Source organism: Melanerpes formicivorus, unplaced genomic scaffold, assembly GCF_026170545.1.
Source record: "Melanerpes formicivorus ecotype bairdi unplaced genomic scaffold, bMelFor1.0.p_v2 SCAF_53, whole genome shotgun sequence".
NCBI classification, from domain to species: domain Eukaryota; kingdom Metazoa; phylum Chordata; class Aves; order Piciformes; family Picidae; genus Melanerpes; species Melanerpes formicivorus.
This window is the reverse complement of record NW_027142405.1, coordinates 2773249-2794152: the sequence shown is the minus strand read 5'-3', so window position 1 is coordinate 2794152 and position 20904 is coordinate 2773249. Positions and strand designations below refer to the sequence as shown.

The window sequence follows — 20904 nt, the reverse complement described above, 5'->3', positions numbered from 1 at the left end:
ATTTCACTGATCTCTTCAAAGGTCCCTAAACCTTCCATGCCAAAAGAGGAGATTCAAACCCTTGTCCAAGATTCTTTAAAATCATTTCAGGTGAAACAAGTCAGACATTGAAAATTCTATGACTATATAGAGTCTTTCAGATGAAAGCAGATGTAAATTGATCTCTCAGATTAAATCAAAACTACTTCAAATTCTGTGCAAACCAGACCAAAGCAGAGAGCTGCTGCACAATGGCAGTATATGGAATGGAATGGAATGGAATGGAATGGAATGGAATGGAATGGAATGGAATGGAACGGAACGGAATAGAATAGAACCGGACCAGACCAGGTTGGAAGAGACCTTCAAGATCATCGTGTCCAACCCTTCAACCAATCCAACCCACCCAAACAACTAACCCATGGCACCAAGCACCCCATCAAGTCTCCTCCTGAACACCTCCAATGATGGTGACTCCACCACCTCCTTGGGCAGCCCATTCCAATGGGCAATCACTCTCTCTGTATAGAACTTCTTCCTGACATCCAACCTAAACCTCCCCTGGTGCAGCCTGAGACTGTGTCCTCTTGTTCTGGTACTGGCTGCCTGGGAGAACAGACCAACCTCCGCCTGTCTACAACCTCCCTTCAGGTAGTTGTAGAGAGCAATAAGGTCACCTCTGAGTCTCATCCTCTCCAGGCTAAGCACCCCCAGCTCCCTCAGTCTCTCCTCATAGGGCATGTTACTGCCATCATCCTAACTAGCAAACTTGTTTGTAGTCCCGATACACAATGTTCACTTCTACTTATGGTGGCTTTAAAGACAGTGACCACTAGTCCTTCACACAGGAAACTATCAGGATGACACAGAATTAAGAATGATTGCCCGTTGGAATGGGCTGCCCAGGGTGGTGGTGGAGTCACCATCATTGGAGGTGTTCAGGAGGAGACTTGATGGGGTGCTTGGTGCCATGGGTTAGTTGTTTAGGTGGATTGGATTGGTTGATGGGTTGGACACGATGATCTGGAAGGTCTCTTCCAACCTGGTCTGGTCCGGTTCTATTCTATTCTATTCTATTCTACTCTACTCTATTCTATTCTACTCTACTCTACTCTACTCTATTTGTGACATTAAAATTCTGGTCTTCACAAAGACAAAGACCTGGGGGTGCTGGTTGATGGTAGGATGAACATGACCCTGCAGTGTGCCCAGGTGGCCAGGAGGACCAATGGCATCCTGGCCTGCATCAAGAACAGTGTGGCCAGCAGGAGCAGGGAGGTCATTCTGCCCCTGTACACTGCACTGGTTAGGCCACACCTCGAGTACTGTGTCCAGTTCTGGGCCCCTCAGTTTAGGAAGGATGTTGACTTGCTGGAACGAGTCCAGAGAAGGGCAACAAAGTTGGTGAGGGGCTTGGAACACAAGCCCTATGAGGAGAGGCTGAGGGAACTGGGATTGCTCAGCCTGGAGAAGAGAAGGCTCAGGGGTGACCTTATCACTCTCTACAACTACATGAAGGGAGGTTGTAGACAGGCAGAGGTTGGTCTCTTCTCCCAGGCAGCCAGCACCAGAACAAGAGGACACAGTCTCAGGCTGCACCAGGGGAAGTTCAGGCTGGAGGTCAGGAGGAAGTTTTACACAGAGAGAGTGATTGCCCATTGGAATGGACTGCCCGGGGAGGTGGTGGAGTCGCCGTCACTGGAGGTGTTCAGGAGGAGACTTGACAGGGTGCTTGGTTGCATGGGTTAGTTGATTAGGTGGTGTTGGGTGATAGGTTGGACACGATGATCTTGAAGGTCTCTTCCAACCTGGTTTATTCTATTCTATTCTATTCTAATAATAAACAACCAGAAAACTGGCAGCCAAGTTATTGGAGGCAGACAGTGTGCCCACCCAAGCTTCTACTGCTGCTCCCCTGGTCCAGCAGTACTCTTCCAAGCACACATCGAGGGGCTGCCTGCAGCAGTTCACAGACAAATGCAATTTTAATTCCTTGCATTTAAAGCATTGTCCCTCATGGCAACATATGACATGGTAAGGAACATTTGGCATAGGAATCTCTAATCTTTAAATACCATTATGAAGCCTGGTTATTAATCATGGTCTCGTATCTATACTTGTTCTTACTAGAAAAATCCACTCAGACACTTATGTTCATGCCTTCAAAGCACGTACTTACCAACACAAGAAAAAATTAAAAAAAAAACAAGTTGTAGGATTCAAACCTTCATACATTAAAATCGACAAGATGTCTCTTTTAAAACAAATAGGAAAGCAATAGTTTCGGGGAATCTTTTGAAACTGTTCTTCACAGAATCACAGTATCACCAAGGTTGGAAGAGACCTCAAAGATCGTCAAGTCCAACCTGTCACCACAGACCTCATGACTGAACCATGGCACCAAGTGCCACGTCCAATCCCCTCTTGAACACCTCCAGGGATGGTGACTCCACCACCTCCCTGGGCAGCACATTCCAATGGCTAACAACTCTCTCAGTGAAGAACTTTCTCCTCACATTGAGCCTAAACCTCCCCTGGCACAGCTTGAGACTGTGTCCCCTTGTTCTGGTGCTCGTTGCCTGGGAGAAGAGACCAACACCCCCTCCTGGCTACAACCAACCTTCAGGCAGTTGTAAGCAGCAGTAAGGTCACCCCTGAGCTGCCTCTTCTCCAGGCTAAACAATCCCAGCTCCCTCAGCCTCTCCTCATAGGGCTTGTGCTCAAGGCCTCTCCCCAGCCTTGTTGCCCTTCTCTGAATACGTTCAAGAGTCTCAATGTCCTTCTTAAACTGAGGGGCCCAGAACTGGACACAGCACTCAAAGTGTGGCCTAACCAATGCAGAGTACAGGGGCACAATGACTTCCCTGCTCCTGCTGGCCACACTATTCTTGATGCAGGCCAGGATGCCATTGGCCTTCTTAGCCACTTGGGCACACTGCTGGCTCGTGTTCAGCCAGCTGTCAGTCAGCACCCCCCAGGTCCCTTTCTGTTTGGCAACTCTCCAGCCACTCTGACCCCAGCCTGTAGCTCTGCATGAGGTGGTTGTGGCCAAAGTGCAGCACCTGGCACTTGCATTTGTTAAATGTCATCTTCATAGCGTTCATGATATATACATAACTATCTGCTCAAAGTTGAATTAAAAAGCAGGGGGGAAAAAACAACTGCTCTGGAAAGCTGAGCAGTTTTGTAGTGCTTCACTGCATACTTTAATACCTCTGGCTAATGTGGTGCAGAGCTTTATTTCCTTGCAGCAGTTCCCTCTTCACTGTACCCTGGCTGAGATCCCTCAGCTTCACACAGCAAGCACAAACTAGCGCTTGTTTCTCTTTCAGTATTACAGAAATTCCATTTAAAAGGAGGTACAAAAGGATATTGGCTCTTTCTATACTGATACTAGGATACAGAAATACAGAATGTTTTGGGTTAGAAGGGATCTTAGAAATCATCTACTTCCAACCTCCCTGCCATGGGCAGGAACACCTTCCACTAGTCAAGGTTGCTCAGAGTCCCATCCAGTCTAGCCTTCAACACTCCCAGAAAGGGGAGATCCACTTCTCTGGGTAGCCTGTTCCACTGTCCCTCCATCCTCACTTCAAAGAATTTCTTCCTAATATCTAATCTCAATCTGTTTTCTTTCATCTTACAGCCATTATCCCTTGTCCTATTACTACACTCCCTGATAAGAGTCCCTCCCCAGCTTTTCTATAAGCCCTTTTTTAGGTATCACAAGGCTACTGTAAGGTGTCCCCAGAGCCTTCTTTTCTCCAGGTTGAACACCATCAACTCTGTCAAACTGTCCTCAAAGAGGATGCTTCAGTCCCCTGATCATCTTCATGGCTTTCCTCTGGACCTGCTCAAGCAGGTGCTGGGAGCACCACAGTTGGACACAATACTGCAGGTGGTGTCTCATAAGAGTACAGCAGAGAGGGCAAATCACCTTCCTTGACCTGGTCACACTTTTTATGATGCAGGATGTGGTTGGTTTTCTGGGCTGTGGGAATGCATTGCTGGCTTCTAATTAGTTTTTCATCCACCAGCATCCCCAAGACCTTCTCCATAGGGCTGCTCTCAATCAACTCATCACCCAGTCTGTATCAGTGTTTGAGATTGTTCCACTCAGATGCAGGACCTTGCAGTTGGACATGGTGAATTTCATGAGGTTTGCACAGGGTCACCTCTCAAGACTGTCTAGATCCCTCTGCATGGCATCCCTTCCCTCCAGTGGGTCAACCACACCACATAGCCTGATGTCATTGGCAAACCTGACAAGCACGTACTCAAGTATAAGCAGTGTTCCTAAACCTGAAATAACACTAGTGAACAAACTACTTGGCTTTCTCAGAACACTCTTCTGTCTCCTAGTTGTTAATGTCATCAGGCTCTCTGAGTTGAGATTGAACTAATAGCTTCACATCCCCAAACTCTTCTGTCAGAAACCAAAGAGCAAGAACAGATACTGAATTGGCAAACAATGTATCAGTGTTCGGTGGCACTCATTCAGGAGAAGGACACAGAGAGGCAGAAGCTCAGTAAATCTACAGAAGCCAATATACTGAATGAAGGGGGCACTCAGGGGACAGACATTCCCTCCTGCCATCCCAAGGGTATCATGACACACACGCTCCCAGTCATTCTGTATATTGTACTAACCCCACTTCTACCTGCTGTTTAATTTATTCCTGTGCATCCTTATATGCTAGTGGGATCTCCTGAGCTGATGGAAGACAAGAGGACCTTCAGAGCTCCCTTAATCCCAGGCAGTAACTCAGGACAAAGTAGCACATGCATGTGTCTTCTGAGGACAAGGAACCAACACACAAAGCAAAGGAGGGGCCTAGGAGGTAATGAGCATGTAATCAGTGCCCAAGGGCACACTGCACAGTTGGTGACTTTTTTAAACCGCTTGCCTCTTACAGCTTTTGCAAATTAACACATGCTGCAGGCTGGTGGGAATTTGAGTCATCTGCAACATAAATGTATTCACATGTCAAGACAACTAAGTACAAGTTCTGATTTTTAGGAGATACTTTCAATAACAAAATAAACTAAACAACATTTCTAATATGCCCACTTTTGCCACGCCAAAATCTGGTGTTTATTCAATAAATAGTAGAACTATTACACATACAACTTTATGTCTGGTTTTAAGCCCCCACAAAGTCAGCTAATCTCTGTGGATACTGCAAAATCCTGTGATTAAGATTGACTTTATAGTAAGACACACAAAACCCCATTTCACAACAGAGCCAAAAAAACCAAACCCAGAGGTATTGAAAATAATTTAAAGATCTGTGTTTTGTTGTGCTAATGACAAAATATTGCTGATTTTTATTACATTTTCCCTTTGTGTCAAAGCAAATTTGCTCATTCAAAAGCAAGTAATTAGATTCATGAGGAATGAAAGTAAGGAGCCAGTGAAGTGAGATTTTACTCATACTGTAATATACTATTTTAAATAATATACTATTTTAAATAGTTAGATGTGATGTAATAATGTCTCCAGCATCTTCCAGCCTGGTGCAGCTGTGGGCTTTCCCTGAATGAAGAGCTCTTGTTTGTCTTTTTGCTGTCACTGCCCCAATCCCTTAGTTTCCTCTCCACCAGATCCATTAACTGGGTAGCCACAAAGTAAGACAGTGCAGCAAGCTCATCTAACAGAAAACTTGCATTTTAAAGTATCCCTAAACACTTGAGTTTTCTTGAGGAAGTATATATGAAAATGCCAGTCTGCATGAACAAATAGATATAAGTTTGTATATCGTGCAATAATTCCCAGAACAAAATGCAACACAGAAAGGACAAATGGACCAGTTCTCAGCTCTGCAAAAGCAGAGACAGAAATCAAAGAGTGAAAAAAATGCATTTATAAACAAAAAAAAAAAAGTTTTAAAAGTCCTAACATATTATATGAGGATGAAATATTTTATTCACATGAGCAAAATACATAAATGACTACAAGTCTACGAACAATACTTACATCAGCCTTGACAGAAGAACCTCAGGCACAAAAGCAGGTATCCTCAAAAAGTAGAAACCAGCACCTAGTACACATCCCAAAAAATCCTGCTTCCAATAGTTCTGAACTGTTTGAATTAGTTTTCAAGACTGTTTTACTGAGTTCAGGAGCAGAGCCCATGCCAAAGAATTTGATCTCTTTCATTAGTCAAAGAGGAGTATCTAGTTTGGGAAGCATCAGGTTTGTTTAAGGGACATATTCTGGGGCTTTCAGCAGGTTACCACCAGGAAAATTCCAGATTATTGGGACTAAACCACAGGAGAAGAAAGTGATGTGAGTTTAATATGCACTGCTACACCTCCACACTAAGTTTGAAAAGTGTGGACAGTGCTCCTAGCCAGAATGAACATAAATGAGAAAGATTCCAAATGTTCATCCAAATCCATCTGTACAGAATTTCATCATAATTCCAGAGAAGGAAGAGTGCCTTATCCCACCACTAACTGCATTCAAAATTTCCTCTTGCAGGCAGTTTCTGCAGCATGGTCTCACTGCATGAGTATCTTTGGCCTCAGGGATGTCCACAACAGAAGAAGCAGATTTTTGTATTACTGGAAAAGTGTGGAAAGATAGTCGAGTATACATGGCCCTTGTGTAATGAAAAAAGGACTCTTTACAGCTTATCTACATATAAAAGCTACTCTGTATTCATTGAGTGTATGAATATACAGCACAATTTCAATCACTCAGTATCTCTTTCCACGTGCAATGACTTGAACACTCCAGGTTATTGAACTACTTCACATTCAACAAGAATATTTGACAATACCCAAAACAGGAGCTAGCATGGAGGAGGAGGTGTTGTGTACATCCTGTCCTATTCAACAGCACCTTCTCTTGGAAGACACACCTTCAGTACCAGGAAAATACAAACTTTTTTAAAAGCCTGAAGAGTTTCAGCTAATTGCCTTCACTTTTTGCATATTTCCAGGAGAGAGCACACTCCCACTTCACAGTTTGTAGACAGAAAGCTCATTTACACAGAGAAGCAAGTCCTGCCAAATCTTGCAGCTGAAGATATTAATTAGGAAACACTAAGGACCTTACCGCTGCCTGCCTCACCTTCTGCCAAAGATGGCCATTGCTGCCCACAGCAAGCTGCACCTCATGACTCCCCAGTTCACAGCCCACTATATCTGCTTTCTCTGAACAGGATTTCATGCTACATGCCATTTGGGAACTACCCCAGGTGCACAGCAAGCATACATGGTGTTCTGCTGTTCTTTGTCCGGCCACCTAAAAAGAGGAGCAGAATGCAGATTCAGACATTGCAACCTCATCATTCACCCTACCAAAACAGCAGGGTTTATTTGCCAGAATCTTCAGGAATAATTTGCATAAGCTTTTTAAATTTATTAGTTAAAGTAGAGTTTAAAAGTGACTGAAAACTGTTCCTGTTTAATTTACTTTAGAAATCAGATAAACAAAAGTCACTTGCAAATAAAAGTATCCATAACAGATTTCAATGTGACTTCATTAATAAACTTTTGAAGCTAGCTCAAATTAATATTCCAGAATGTCCATGCAGTTAATTTGGAATATTTTTTTCTGAATGTTCCCATGTATGCAAGACCAGAGAAAGACACTCATTTTTTCTGAGGCACAACATGCAGTGAAGACAGGGCCGGAAAAGAAGGTAGCTGTGAGTAAGTGTGAAATGAAAGCATTTCAAACAACTATTTTTGTAAGGCATTCAGAAAAAAACAACAAAAATTGCTCTGTTGCTTAGCTCATTTTTCAACTGAATTACTTAACCAGATGGAAAGCCAAGATATGTGACCTTCTGTGCCAAGCTGGGAAATAAGGTCACTTTTTTTTTCCTTTCTCTTTTTTTTTTTTTTTAATAGAGTTTAAAAGTAGAAATTAGTCTGAAAAGACAAGTAACATTTCTGTGAAAACTCAAGATGAATGCATTTTTGAAGGATAAATGCACAGCCAATTAGACACACAAACCAGATGTAACCTAATAGCACTCAGATTTCTGAGAAAAAAGCCATGCATTCTATCACCCCTGCTTAACTGACCATCCTGATGCATACTGCAGGCCAAATCTTCCTTGCTAAGTTACCTCCTAAGCACAACAAACACAAAGAAATTTACATACTAACACATTTTGAAGGAGAAATAGCCATGACATGATTCAATTCCCACTCTGATGAGAACCATAGCATTTGTTTTTAGCAAGTCTTCACTTCTGTAGCTAATGCTTGATCCTGCTTTACTTTCCAGTATCTGAATTCCCTCACAGCAAAGCCCAGAGCGGATTAGCCAGAGGCTTACATTTACAAACTGAACTGGCATTTAGATGTTAGAAGTGACACAAGAAACTCCCTGCAATTGCATCGCTCAATCTGCGTACTCCCCCAGCTGGTTTCAATAATGAGACACCTCAGGTCACAATGTATTGTGGGCAAAAAGACTTTTACCAGAGTAAGCTTCATCCAGGATTCAATTAAAACAGTGGAAAGACTTTAGTAGGCTTTAAGACATGACAGAACTTAGACCAAATTTTAATTGAAATCAAAGTAAATATTTTATGTTTAGGACATGTTTACTTTTCAAGACCAAAACAGATCATGAACCAGCAGATCTAATTAATAATACTACATATTATATTTGTCTATAAAACTTCAAAAATCTCTTAGAGAGATACCAGCTATTCTACATTATTAAAATCTACAACCCTGCACACGACTGTAAAAGCCATTAGGTGTGTGAATAGTCCATCTTTAATATCTGCATAAACATGAGCCAGCAGTGTGCCCAGGTGGCCAAGAAGGCCAACAGCATCCTGGCCTGCATTAGGAATAGTGTGGCCAGCAGGAGCAGGGAAGTCATTGTGCCCCTGTACTCTGCTTTGGTTAGGCCACACCTTGAGTACTGTGTCCAGTTCTGGGCCCCTCAGTTTAAGAAGGACATTGAGACACTTGAACGTGTCCAGAGAAGGGCAACAAGGCTGGGGAGAGGCCTTGAGCACAAGCCCTATGAGGAGAGGCCGAGGGAGCTGGGATTGTTTAGCCTGGAGAAGAGGAGGCTCAGGGGTGACCTCATTGCTGTCTACAACTACCTGAAAGGTGGTTGTAGCCAGGAAGGGGTTGGTCTCTTCTCTCTAGCAACCAGCACCAGAACAAGAGGACACAGTCTCAAGCTGTGCCAGGGGAAGTGTAGGCTGGAGGTGAGGAGAAAGTTCTTCACAGAGAGTCATTGGTCATTGGAATGTGCTGCCCAGGGAGGTGGTGGAGTCACCATCCCTGGAGGTGTTCAAGAGGGGATTGGACGTGGCACTTGGTGCCATGGTCTAGTCATGAGGTCTGTGATGACAGGTTGGACTCGATGATCTTTGAGGTCTCTTCCAACCTTAGTGATACTGTGATCTTAATTTGGGCAGGCAAATAAGGTAACCACTTTTTAAAGTTATTATAGCACTGGGGCTTCAGGACTTATTTCTGAGAGGTGAGAAGCAACTACTTCTTCCAGCTTACCCAAATGTTCACGTTACAGTGCTCATGTGTGATAAAGGATCTTTTAATGAGTGATGCAATCCACTACCAAAAAGTCTAATTCTCATCAGTAATACAAACTGCTTCACATTGTGGGTCTAAGCAGTTCCCTTAAGGCCTAAGTAGGCATCCAAAGAAGCTTCATCCCACTAATGGTAGTGGCCGGTGTAATCAGTGTTAAATCATGCTTATCTACAGCCGTTTAAGAGCACAGCAGTACAAGCCTCACCACATGGTAGCAAACAGGGTATGAGTCTTTCAAAAAAGCAACAGGATGAAGTGACTAAGAATAAACTAGAAACAGACACCAGATTTTAAAAATATTTGCTGATTTTTTTCCCCCAAAGTATATAAGCAATGAGAAATAGTGAGGCTAAGACTGTCACATTACGCAGTTGTGTTTATATAACAGCAGCCTCTTTCCCCAGCTACATTTCAAAAGGGAAAAGTATGTAATTTTTTTTATTATTATTAATCAAAACCAGGCAAAGGATTTTCCCATAAGCTTTCCAGGAAAGTCAACCTCTGGACTAAAACCAAACACAAAAATTTCATCAGGAAAGGAGACTATTTCAGTGTTAGGAGTATGCAAAGACAACATTCAGACACAAGACAGCAGTGAAAATTCTTCTGTCACTTTCAACTTAGCAGGCTACTACAGACTACCCCCTGCTATAACAAGAATATAACATAGCAATTTATTTGTCAAAACTTGTGCCTGAACACCAGGCACAAGCATTATCTCATGTGCCCTCTACTTGTTTCTACATTTCATATATTATTCTTCAGTATTAGGAACAAACAGCGCCAGAACAAGGGGACACAGTCTCAAGCTGCACCAGGGGAGGTTTAGACTCGAGGTGAGGAGAAAGAACGGGCTGCCCAGGGAGGTGGTTGAGTCACCGTCCCTGGAGGCGTTCAAGAGGGGACTGGACGTGGCACTTGGTGCCATGGTCTAGTCATGGGGTCTGTGTTGATAGGTTGGACTCGATGATCCTCGAGGTCCTTTCCAACCTAAGTTATACTGTGATACTGTGAAATGCTCAAAAAGCATGAGAATGTGTTCTATTCCACAAAGACACTGTTGTCCACATGATTATGCATGTGGATATTTTTTCCCCAAAAGCACTAGATAATTTCACAGAATCACAGGATTTTACCACGTTTGACAGTTAACAGTTTTGCCAACATTAAGGACTTTCAGTTTATCTATGGAATTATTAACTTAGAGGAGGTAGAGTATTTATTTTGAAATGTCATGTGCTGCACCACCTTCTTGCAGGCTGATGAAGTACAACAAATAATTGCAACAGCAACATTTCAGTAACCAGAAAAAGAGTTTGAAGTACCTTGTGATTGTCTTTTTGGGGTCAGAGTGGCTGGAGAGCGGCCAGGTAGAGAGGGACCTGGGGGTACTGGTCGATGGTAGACTGAACATGAGCCTGCAGTGTGCCCAGGCAGCCAAGAGCGCCAATGGCATCCTGGCCTGCATCAAGAACAGTGTGGCCAGCAGCAGCAGGGAAGTCATTCTGCCCCTGTATACTGCACTGGTTAGGCCACACCTCAAGTACTGTGTCCAGTTCTGGGCCCCTCAGTTTAGGAAGGATGTTGACTTGCTGGAATGAGTCCAGAGAAGGGCAACAAAGTTGGCGAGGGGTTTGGAACACAAGCCCTATGAGGAGAGACTGAGGGAGCTGGGGTTGCTTATCCTGGAGAGGATGAGACTCAGGGGTGACCTTATTGCTCTCTACAACTACCTGAAGGGAAGTTGTAGACAGGCAGATGTTGGTCTCTTCTCCCAGGCAGCCAGTACCAGAATAAGAGGACACAGTCTCAGGCTGCGCCAGGGGAGGTTTAGGTTGGATGTTAGGAAGAAGTTCTATACAGAGAGAGTGATTGCCCATTGGAATGTGCTGCCCAGGGAGGTGGTAGAGTCACCATCATTGGAGGTGTTCAGGAGGAGACTTGATGGGGTGCTTGGTGCCATGGATTAGTTGTTTAGGTGGGTTGGATTGGTTGATAGGTTGGACGTGATGATCTTGAAGGTCTCTTCCAACCTGTATTATTACTATTATTATTATTATTACTATTATTATTATTAGAAGCTTAGAAGAGTAATCTCTGAAACACCCCAGAAACTCCTGTAAAATATGAACAAATCCAAGATCTGTATCACTAATGCTTAAATCCTTTAAAGGAGTCATACACCTCTGTGTGTATTCTGGATCACTAACAAGATTTCAGCAAGATGGCTGTTCAACACAGGCCTGAAAAAAGCATCACCTTAACAAACACACTGAAAAAACTAACAGTTTTAAAGTCAATTTTGCATTCCAAAGTCTTCCTTAAAATGAGCCTAAATAGACCTAAAAGCATGGAGTGAGGATACAGGAGACACCAGACCTGTGGATACTTGATTCTTTTTGCCCTGACATTGGCACATCTACAGTAACAATTGTTTGGATGCTTATTGCTGAAATCCTGGAAAGCACAAACAGTGCAAGTTCTAAAAGTCACTTTCAGAAACCAGAGCAAACAATTTTCTCACATTTTTCATGCCAGCAAAACATGCATAATAAAACACATGCATATTTGCAAACACAGAGGGAATATTTGGAAGTGAAAAGTCATCAGTGAGACAGCTTATACTGGATATATTTGTACAACATTTGTTTGATTTTCTGTCCTACAGATGTCTGCCACAGATCACAACCTGGTGTATCATCCAAACAATTCTAGCTACAAAGCACAGAGAAGCTGCTGCTCTACAGACAGCAAAATCACCAAGGGAGAAAGAATGGGTATCAGAACTGCTTCCAGCTAAGCTTTCCCTGGTAGTGATTAAAGGTCCTGTGGGACTGTACAGTCTGATCGGTTTGCTTTGCTCTTTTCTGCTGACTTTCAAGAAACATTTTGAAAACGTCCTGTTTTTTTTTTCCTCTGTCCAGGCAGCATGGATGGCAACCAGCAAGCTTGTACTGTATTTCCAATTCTGCTATTAAATTATGTTCTTCCTATGCTATTCTTCATCTTACTAAGTTATTAAAGGGGGGGGGGGGGGGGGGGAGGGGGGACAGACACAACAAAACTAACCAAAACAACAAAACACCCAATTAATTACTTCACCTGAGTTTTGGGTTACCTAGCTCAAACTTGGCATCTTGGAGGTTGTTTCACTTGGAGAGACTAATTGTTAAAACCTGGTATTCCATTAACAGACATGTATTTATCTATTTATAATGCATGTATATGGGACAGAAGAGGATGAAAGAGAGGAAAAAGTGAGACCCCCCCCCAAAAAAAAAGTTTCCAACTGGCTTATGAGCTCTTCTGTCACCAGGTATTATATATGTATACATATAGTATATATGTATATCACAGTATAACTTAGGTTGGAAAGGACCTAGAGGATCATCAAGTCCAACCTATCAACACAGACCCCATGACTAGACCATGGCACCAAGTGCCACGTCCAATCTCCCCTTGAACGCCTCCAGGGACAGTGACTCAACCACCTCACCTTGAGCCTAAACCTCCCCTGGCGCAGCTTGAGACTGTGTCCCCTTGTTCTGGTGCTGGTTGCCTGGGAGAAGAGACCAACCCCTTCCCGGCCACAACCACTCCTCAGGTAGTTGTAGAGGGCAATGAGGTCACCCCTGAGCCTCCTCTTCTCCAGGCTAAACAATCCCAGCTCCCTCAGCCTCTCCTCATAGGGCTTGTGCTCAAGGCCTCTCACCAGCCTTGTTGCCCTTCTCTGGACACGTTCAAGTGTTTCGATGTCCTTCTTAAACTGAGGGGCCCAGAACTGGACACAGTACTCAAGGTGCAGCCTAACCAATGCAGAGTACAGGGGCACAATGACTTCCCTGCTCCTGCTGGCCACACTATTACTAATGCAGGCCAGGATGCCGTTGGCCCTCTTGGCCACCTGGGCACACTGCTGGCTCATATTCAGGTGGCTGTCGATTTAGGGATGAATATCAACTATCTAGCCTGGGAATTTTCTGAATGAGCTCAACCAACTCCCCACAGATCTATGTGGGCAGTGATGTGATGCTACTCCTACGAAGTCTGACTGGAATGTCCACATCTCATCCCAGGCAACCAAGTACTCTAATTCTGCCTTCTTTGACACGCTTGCAGTAATGTTGAGTTGTGCTGAGACTGCTGTTACCAAAGTATTTTACAGAGCACTCTAGCTTTTAGAATTACATCAAATAAAATAGTGTCTTGATAATGCCTCCAAAATAGACAGGATCACTGAAGTACTGACTACCATATAAGTGGATACTATCATGTTTGGGTAGTTTTACCACAAAGGCTTAGCCAAACATTGTAAGAACTAATTTTAAAACTATATACAATTCCACTGAACACTTTTGAGAATGGATATAGGTTCCATTCACTGAGCATCACACAATATTGCATTTTTTGAGCAAACTTCAGAATATGTCTGTAATTATTTCCCTCATGCTATACTACAAAACTCAGGTACCGTAAACCTTCACTAACTTGTCTTGGGTGACTCAAGGGGTGACTATTAGATTCATGCACATAGAACTGGAAACTTGTCTTGTTCCATACTCAAATGTCTTCCCACTTCTTCCAAAATGAACATTTAAATACTATTTGGTAAGACACTTAAATCTTTAGCAAATGCTTTCTAAAATCCATCAACACAATGTAAAAACTACTTCGTACTAGAAAGATTTCAGACTTTATTTCTGTTATGCTCACAAGAAGAAGACAGAAATATGGAAAAGTCCTTCTCTTTAAAGCAGAAATAAAATGTGCAACTACAAGGTTTTCTTCTATACAGAAAACTAAAACCAATAAATGTTCAGCAGCTGTTCAATATCCACAAGTTTAAGATGAGTGTCTAAAACAAAGGGCTGGAAAGGACGCTCAAAAGTCATTTTGTCCAACCCCCCTGCAGTGAGCAGGGACCTCTCCAACTAGATCAGACTGCCTAGGGCCACATCGAGTCAGATCTTGAAAGTCTTCAGGGATGGGGCCTCAACCACATCCCTGGGCAGCCTGTTTCACTTTCATTGTAAAGAACTTCTTCCTTGTGTCTAAGGTAGTCCTAGAAGTAAAATTAGGGAGAATTCAAATTCTGCAGAATTACACGGATGCCTTCCCAGAGTCTTGCATTCAAAATTAGGCCTAAAACGATATGGTCTCTCCCAAGAACCAAAATAAGCAATATCATACTACTACTTCAAATAATCATTATCAATTTTGTTTCCACTTAAAAGTATTGTGTTAGTATTTAAGTTTTTGACAATCCATTTCTATTCACTCAGATATCCACTTTCTGTATATAAAAGATGGGACATTTTCCCTTATAGACTTTAATAATTCAAAATATGTCTTTCCAGGTTCCTACACTGAAATCAATCTTTACTTAAATGCCCCCTAAAGATGCATTAACATAGAACAGGACCAAAACAAGCACCTGACTAACCAAACAGTAACTCTTCCATGCTGTGCTAAACTCTTGCAGCTCTCTACAGGCCTCCCCTAATATTTCTTGGGGTCCTAGACCATGGTGGAGCCCACCTCACACCACAAAGCAGTGGGACGTAGGAATGTGTGAAGGCTCTGAGGTCCAGCCACCAGAGAGGAAAAATATGAGTTTCCTATATTTGTCTCTATTTCTAAATGTCATTCCTGGAATTCTTTCAGACTTTAAAAAAAAAACCTTTAGAAGTATTTCTCATCTTGATTTTGCAAGGCTATTTATGTGCATACACAAAGCATTTTCTCTAAAGCTTTCAGTTCTGTCATACCAAAATTTCCACTAAAAAGGTCAACAGAACTGAATGCTTATAGCTTTTAGCCATACAACACAGCATTGTGGTTTCTTGCCTCTACTAAAAACATGTGTTACATTCCAATTCTGCAAGTCCTATTAAACAGAATCAGTTACATTGTGCATTATCCAATTTACATACAAATCCTGTATTAAAAGCCTGGCTTGAGCTGACAAAAGTCAAAAAAATATGACAGAAGCTATTGAGCAAGCTCAATACCCAGTTACAGTCAGGTAAATCTAGAGTAACAGCTCTGAAACAAACAGAGTTACCATGGTGTAAAGTCTGAAGTAATTTGGAGCAGAACTTGGCCACCTGGCATTTACTCACTTCACTAAACCTAAAGCCCTAGAAGGGCTGAACAATGAATAACTAAGTAAATTGCGAGATGAAATGTGAAGACACAAAGGTGAAATGAGGATAAATGCTTTGCCTCCATGCTGGACTTTCCAGATTTTGGTAGTCCAAACCAGGACATGGATACTGCTTCCATATGCCATGAATATTTTTAGTGTAAAATTCCATTAATTTAAAAATAAGGCATGATTCACACAGAATTCACATGGCAAGCCCTGGAATTTTAAAGCTGCTTGAATCTTACTGGCTGATGTATAAACTTTTCAGCAACTTTAGCTGGCACTTTTTTCCCCCTAGATGCTAAAGGTAATTGTTTCAACTACAGACTAACTAGCTGGAGACTTGGAGTTTATATCTTTTGCAATAAATACTAAGGGGCCATATTAGCAATGTGAGAAGGCAGAAGTCTTTTCAAAGCTTAGATGCTTTTGTAGGGTTGCACTTGCACCTCATTTGTGGCAAAGCATGCCTTAAAAATACCTTTTAAACCCTGAGATTACAGAAACTACATGCTTAATATCTAAAGAAATCTTAAATCGTAATTAGGCTTCAGAATATTATTTGCAAGTATGCAAGATGAAACTCCCCACTCAATAAAACCGCCAGCAAACTGTCAAACCTGTATTCACAAGCTCCTGGAGTCGAGAGGCAAGGCACGAAAATCCTAAAGGTGAGGAAACTCCATCTCTTTCGCAGAGAAACCCGCAAATAGCACACATGCCCCGAGCCAGCAATCACCGCCTGTTCACCTGAAAGGCGAGGGTGGAAAACCCCGCCTGCCAGACCTGGACAAACAGGGAAGCAGGCTCAGCTCCCAGCTCCCTCGCTTTCGCAGGTGCCCGTCGGTGCCGAAGGGAACCACGGCTCGCACAGAAAAAACCACGGGGCAGAGCTAGGAGCACAGCGCCTCCCACTGCCGGGGCCGCCCGGACGGGTCGCGGAAGGTAGTGGAGCGCAGGGTAGCCGCACGCCGAGTTCAGGCGCCGCACGCCGTTCCGTACTTTCGCCCCTTGCTGCCCACAGCCAGGGCCGCGATGGGTTAAGCCCGGCGGCGCTGGTCTCCTGGATGGGGCAGCGTGGCCGGTAACTGGCGGGAAGGCGACCGGGGGAGCAGCTGTGAACCGCCGGTCCGCGCTCGCGTCCTCCTGCCGCTGCCGTTCTGCCTCCCAGCCCAGGAGTCTGCCGGCCCCCGCACGCACGCCCCGCCGCTGCGGGCGGAGAGCGGAGCAACCCGCGTCCCCGCTGCCCAGGCCCAGCAGGGTCACAGCAGGCGGCGCTGCCGCTGCCTCTGCCACAAAGGGCAAATTCATGTCATAGGGGCTCGGTGCCGGCAAGCGCCACAGCTAGTGGAGCGCTGGAGAGCGGGTGGATCGCTTTCTTTGTAAAATTGTATCATGTCACGTCGACAAATCATTACCAAGATCCCTCCAAATTATTAGAAAGCTACAACGTTCTCCCCTTTTCGTTTTCGGTTGTTTGGGTGTTCAGGTTTTTTTTCAAACGCAGGCTTGCCATGAACATGGAAAACCACGAGTTCTACTTTGTCACACAACTTGATAATGAGCCAGGCGCAAACTTGTCCTAGTGCAAAGTAGTAACACCCGTGATGTGTTTTCCATTTACAATGCGCTGAAATATGTGTAACTGTAAACTGCCAACTGCACCCAAACCTATAAACCTGTCACATAAAAATGTAAATGCAAACCACAACGTGCAAATGAATTGACAGTGTTTCCTTTCTAATGTGTGAGTTACACAACATTTACATAGGTAACTGGCACATACACGCACTATTCACAGCAAAACTCTCTCAGAAGTCACAGGAGGCCAATAACTGTGTAAGCATTCACCAGAGGTGAGGTACTGTCCTTTGCAGTACTTCAGGAGGGAAACCATTCTGCTGACGGTTCTTGACCAGTGAGCAACGTGGGACAGGGAGATGAAAGCCCTTTTGCCGCTGCATCAGCAGAGGATGCAGGAGAGCTCACAGTGGTGCTATCACCTGCAAGAGCTACCTGTCAGCTGGTGCCAAGCTCCCAGACTGTTGCTGGAGATCTAATACAAGATCTATTACTGTATCTAAATACTTCATAGACAGTACATTAGCTGCATGTGCATTGATTGAACATACATTTGTAGATGTTATTAAACACACACAAAGCAGTAATTTTCCAATCCCGCAGAGTAAGATTTACCTTCATGGTAACTGGCAGGTTAACGGAAATCCCAACACCAAGCTCAGCCTTATGACGTACAGTGTTGTCATTGACACAGCAACGGAAAATGTGACTATATGTACCATTTTGAATCATTGTCTATCTCAGGTGGTTTTTATTACAATTTTGTCAAATCTTTGCATATATTTACCCTGAAACATGTCCCATATAGAGATTTCTAACAGACAGTGAAACTACTCAGATTGATTCCTATCAATTAATCATTTCATGTTTGTGAGAATTTGTATTTACAAGGACAACTCTTCAAGCTTTTTAAGGGTAAGAAACAGATGCCAATGATGCAATAGTCTACTAATCCTGAAAGACTCAGATGAGGAATGAAATGGGGGATGCAGGCTGTCAGAAGTAAGCGGGATCGCTTTAGGAAACACTCTGCACATTGGGGTTTCTTACCTGTCACAAATGTCAAATGTCTTGCACAAATATGCAGTGAACAATTTGAGATACTTAGCATGTTATTAATTGCACCGTAACTACATACTGCTCAAATAGTTTTTGAGTTTCTCTTGTAAATTGTGCTTATTATGTCTATCATTAGTTCATGTCTAGGCTCCCAATTTCAGTTGTAATTGTATAATTCTTAAATTCCAAGGCCTGATGCTTCTGATGTTTATTAATAAAGACAGACTTGGCACCTACACAGAACTTCTCTCAGCATTTCCAAGATAAGCCATTTTGACACTTCTAGGCAGTATGTAGTTACATGACTGTTATAGAAAGACTGAAGTGTGGGCGTATACAGACCCCACAGTTTGTTGCTGTAGCATTTCAGTGTATGGATAAAACTTCTAATGAGAGTTACTGAACACTTACTTACTTTGACACTGGGTACTTTCTCTACAATCTACAGATGACTTTTTCTGTCATTTTGCCCAGGGGAGATCTGCTGTTTTCTGCATTGATGGCAGGACACTCCAGTAACCAGTCACACTGGAATGAAAATAAACCCAACCCTGTTGTGTTTACTGTGTTACTGTGTGCTCTGTGAAGCCTACACTTCTACTTCCAAAATCTTCTCCAGAGTTGCTATATTCTTTATACTGAAAGCCAACCAACATTGCTTGCTCATACAAGCTGCTCTAAACTAACTGAAAAGAGCTGCTTATATTAACGGACGCTAGTAACCATGTTTAACATCATGCTGCCTGTCACACTCCAGCATACATTACAAGCATGTAATATATCTGCAAACATGCTAGCTTCTCTTCACAGCACCTTCAAACCATTTTTCACCATTTAATTCTACTACATTATCTAAGAGGCATAATCTTTGATATCTAAAAGTGAGCCCAAGGTACCACCAGCATAACCATGTTTTATGGTACTGGTGTGGCAGATGGAGCTGGAAGTCGAAATTAACATTATCCTTAACATTGGGACTATGACAGCAGGAGCGCAGCCTCTGAGTGACAGTGTAAGAGAAGGCCGTAGTAAGCGGCTGTTGCATTTACTCTTAAAACCTCTTAAAATCACTTATCCCTTTCCAATTTAGCTTTCTTCCATTTAGTACCTCTCACCATGCTGTGTAAACACCTTAGATAATAGTAACATTTTATACCAGTGTAATTATCTCACATAGGACTTTCAACTCTCTGCGTAAACTACCATAAACTAAAGTTAACTTACATTACTTAACTAACATTAAGTTACTGAAGTGATGCCTTCACTGAAAGGATTGATGAAGCCATTAGCGGCTATTACTCCTCAAGGTGCAGCTTTAATGTGGTACTTGTAGGACATTAACATAGGTAGTTTAATTATGTAAATCTCCATTGGGTAAACATTCTCCTCCCTACAAAACAATGGCCTAATTTATCATGCCAACTTGAAAGCACAGCCTTTGGATGTCTTCTGTCAAGATTCTATTCTAATCCAAATCTATTCATGTTACAGGATTGTCTATTGTTTTCAAACATCTGTCTTGTGCCATTTGTGTAGCCCATGGCTTAATGAGGAGATACTTTTGTCTCTTTGTGTGTGCTAACTTCAGGCTTGTCTAATTATGTATCGTTGGTAAATAATTTACATTTTTTATTTTTAAGGCCACCACCATCTGTGATTGCACTTTTAAAAAGAATCTGCATCTCTGATGCCCAAACTGGGAGATTTCCCTTTTGTACACAGCACACGAATTCCAGCATTTCCCGTTTTCCTACTCCAGACGCTATTATTTTGTAGTATTTATTTTACATGTATTTCTATTATTAATGCTACATGGCTATACTTTACACAGACCTAAGATTAACAATTCACACCAGCGTGACATTTTTTCTTCTTTCCGATCTCTCTCTTCAACTGGTCCCTTGAAAAGAGCGAGACACGTACCTACAGCTACTCACACTAGCCAAAAAGCCGCTGTCAGCACAATGCGGTGTCAAGACTGGCTAGTTCGGGCGACTTCCTTTCTCCAACATATATTTTGAGTACTGCTGACTCCTGCTGAAGGCACGTTAAACCCAGCCAGGCCTTCTCTCCGGTTTGAAGACGATCTTAAACTCTGGAAGGCGACAGCAGGTGGAGCGGGACCGGGCCTCTATTCTCTCTTGGGCAGCCTGCGACTCTGATTTTACAGAAGTGAGGAGCAGACCTCACCCTTCAGCCCCAGCTCCAACTTCAACGTCTGTTTTCTTCCGTTGGCTGCAACCGCTCAGCCTATAAGCGGGGAGGCGCGGCCGTTAAGAGTACAGCGGGACCGCCCAGCACGTCCCGCCTGCACGGGACGAAGGTGGCAAGACATCGAGGGTTACCCGGGAAAAGACCAGGCGCTTTGAACAAGAACCCGCAGAAAGCTGCGAGCCGACAAAGCGCCGCTGGCAAACAGTGGCCCCGGGAGCGAACCAGCCCCTCACACAGCCGCACACTCCGCTCCTTTCCTCAGCGAGGGCGGCCCTAGCCGAGGCCTGACGTCAGCGCAGGCGGCACTGGGCGCACGTTACGCAAATTTCGCCCCTTCCCTCCCCATCACAGTGGCCCTCTCTGCGCGCGCGCACCGTTCCCTA

At 43.5% G+C, this 20904-nt stretch overlaps 1 protein-coding gene across 3 annotated transcripts in view; it reads right to left on the bottom strand.

Moving 5' to 3' along the window:
- RNF144B (ring finger protein 144B) overlaps positions 1-20904 on the bottom strand; it is a 103394-nt gene that overhangs the window by 82270 nt on the left and 220 nt on the right. For 2 of the 3 annotated variants that reach the window (XM_068160842.1, XM_068160843.1), the window contains exons 2-3: positions 20231-20557; positions 18723-18835 (exon numbers count right to left, since the gene is read on the bottom strand). The gene's annotated coding sequence lies outside the window, so the exon portion shown is untranslated. Of the gene's footprint in view, positions 1-16287; positions 16373-18722; positions 18836-20230; positions 20558-20904 lie in introns of those variants that run through there. The other variant, XM_068160844.1, reaches the window with a different exon arrangement.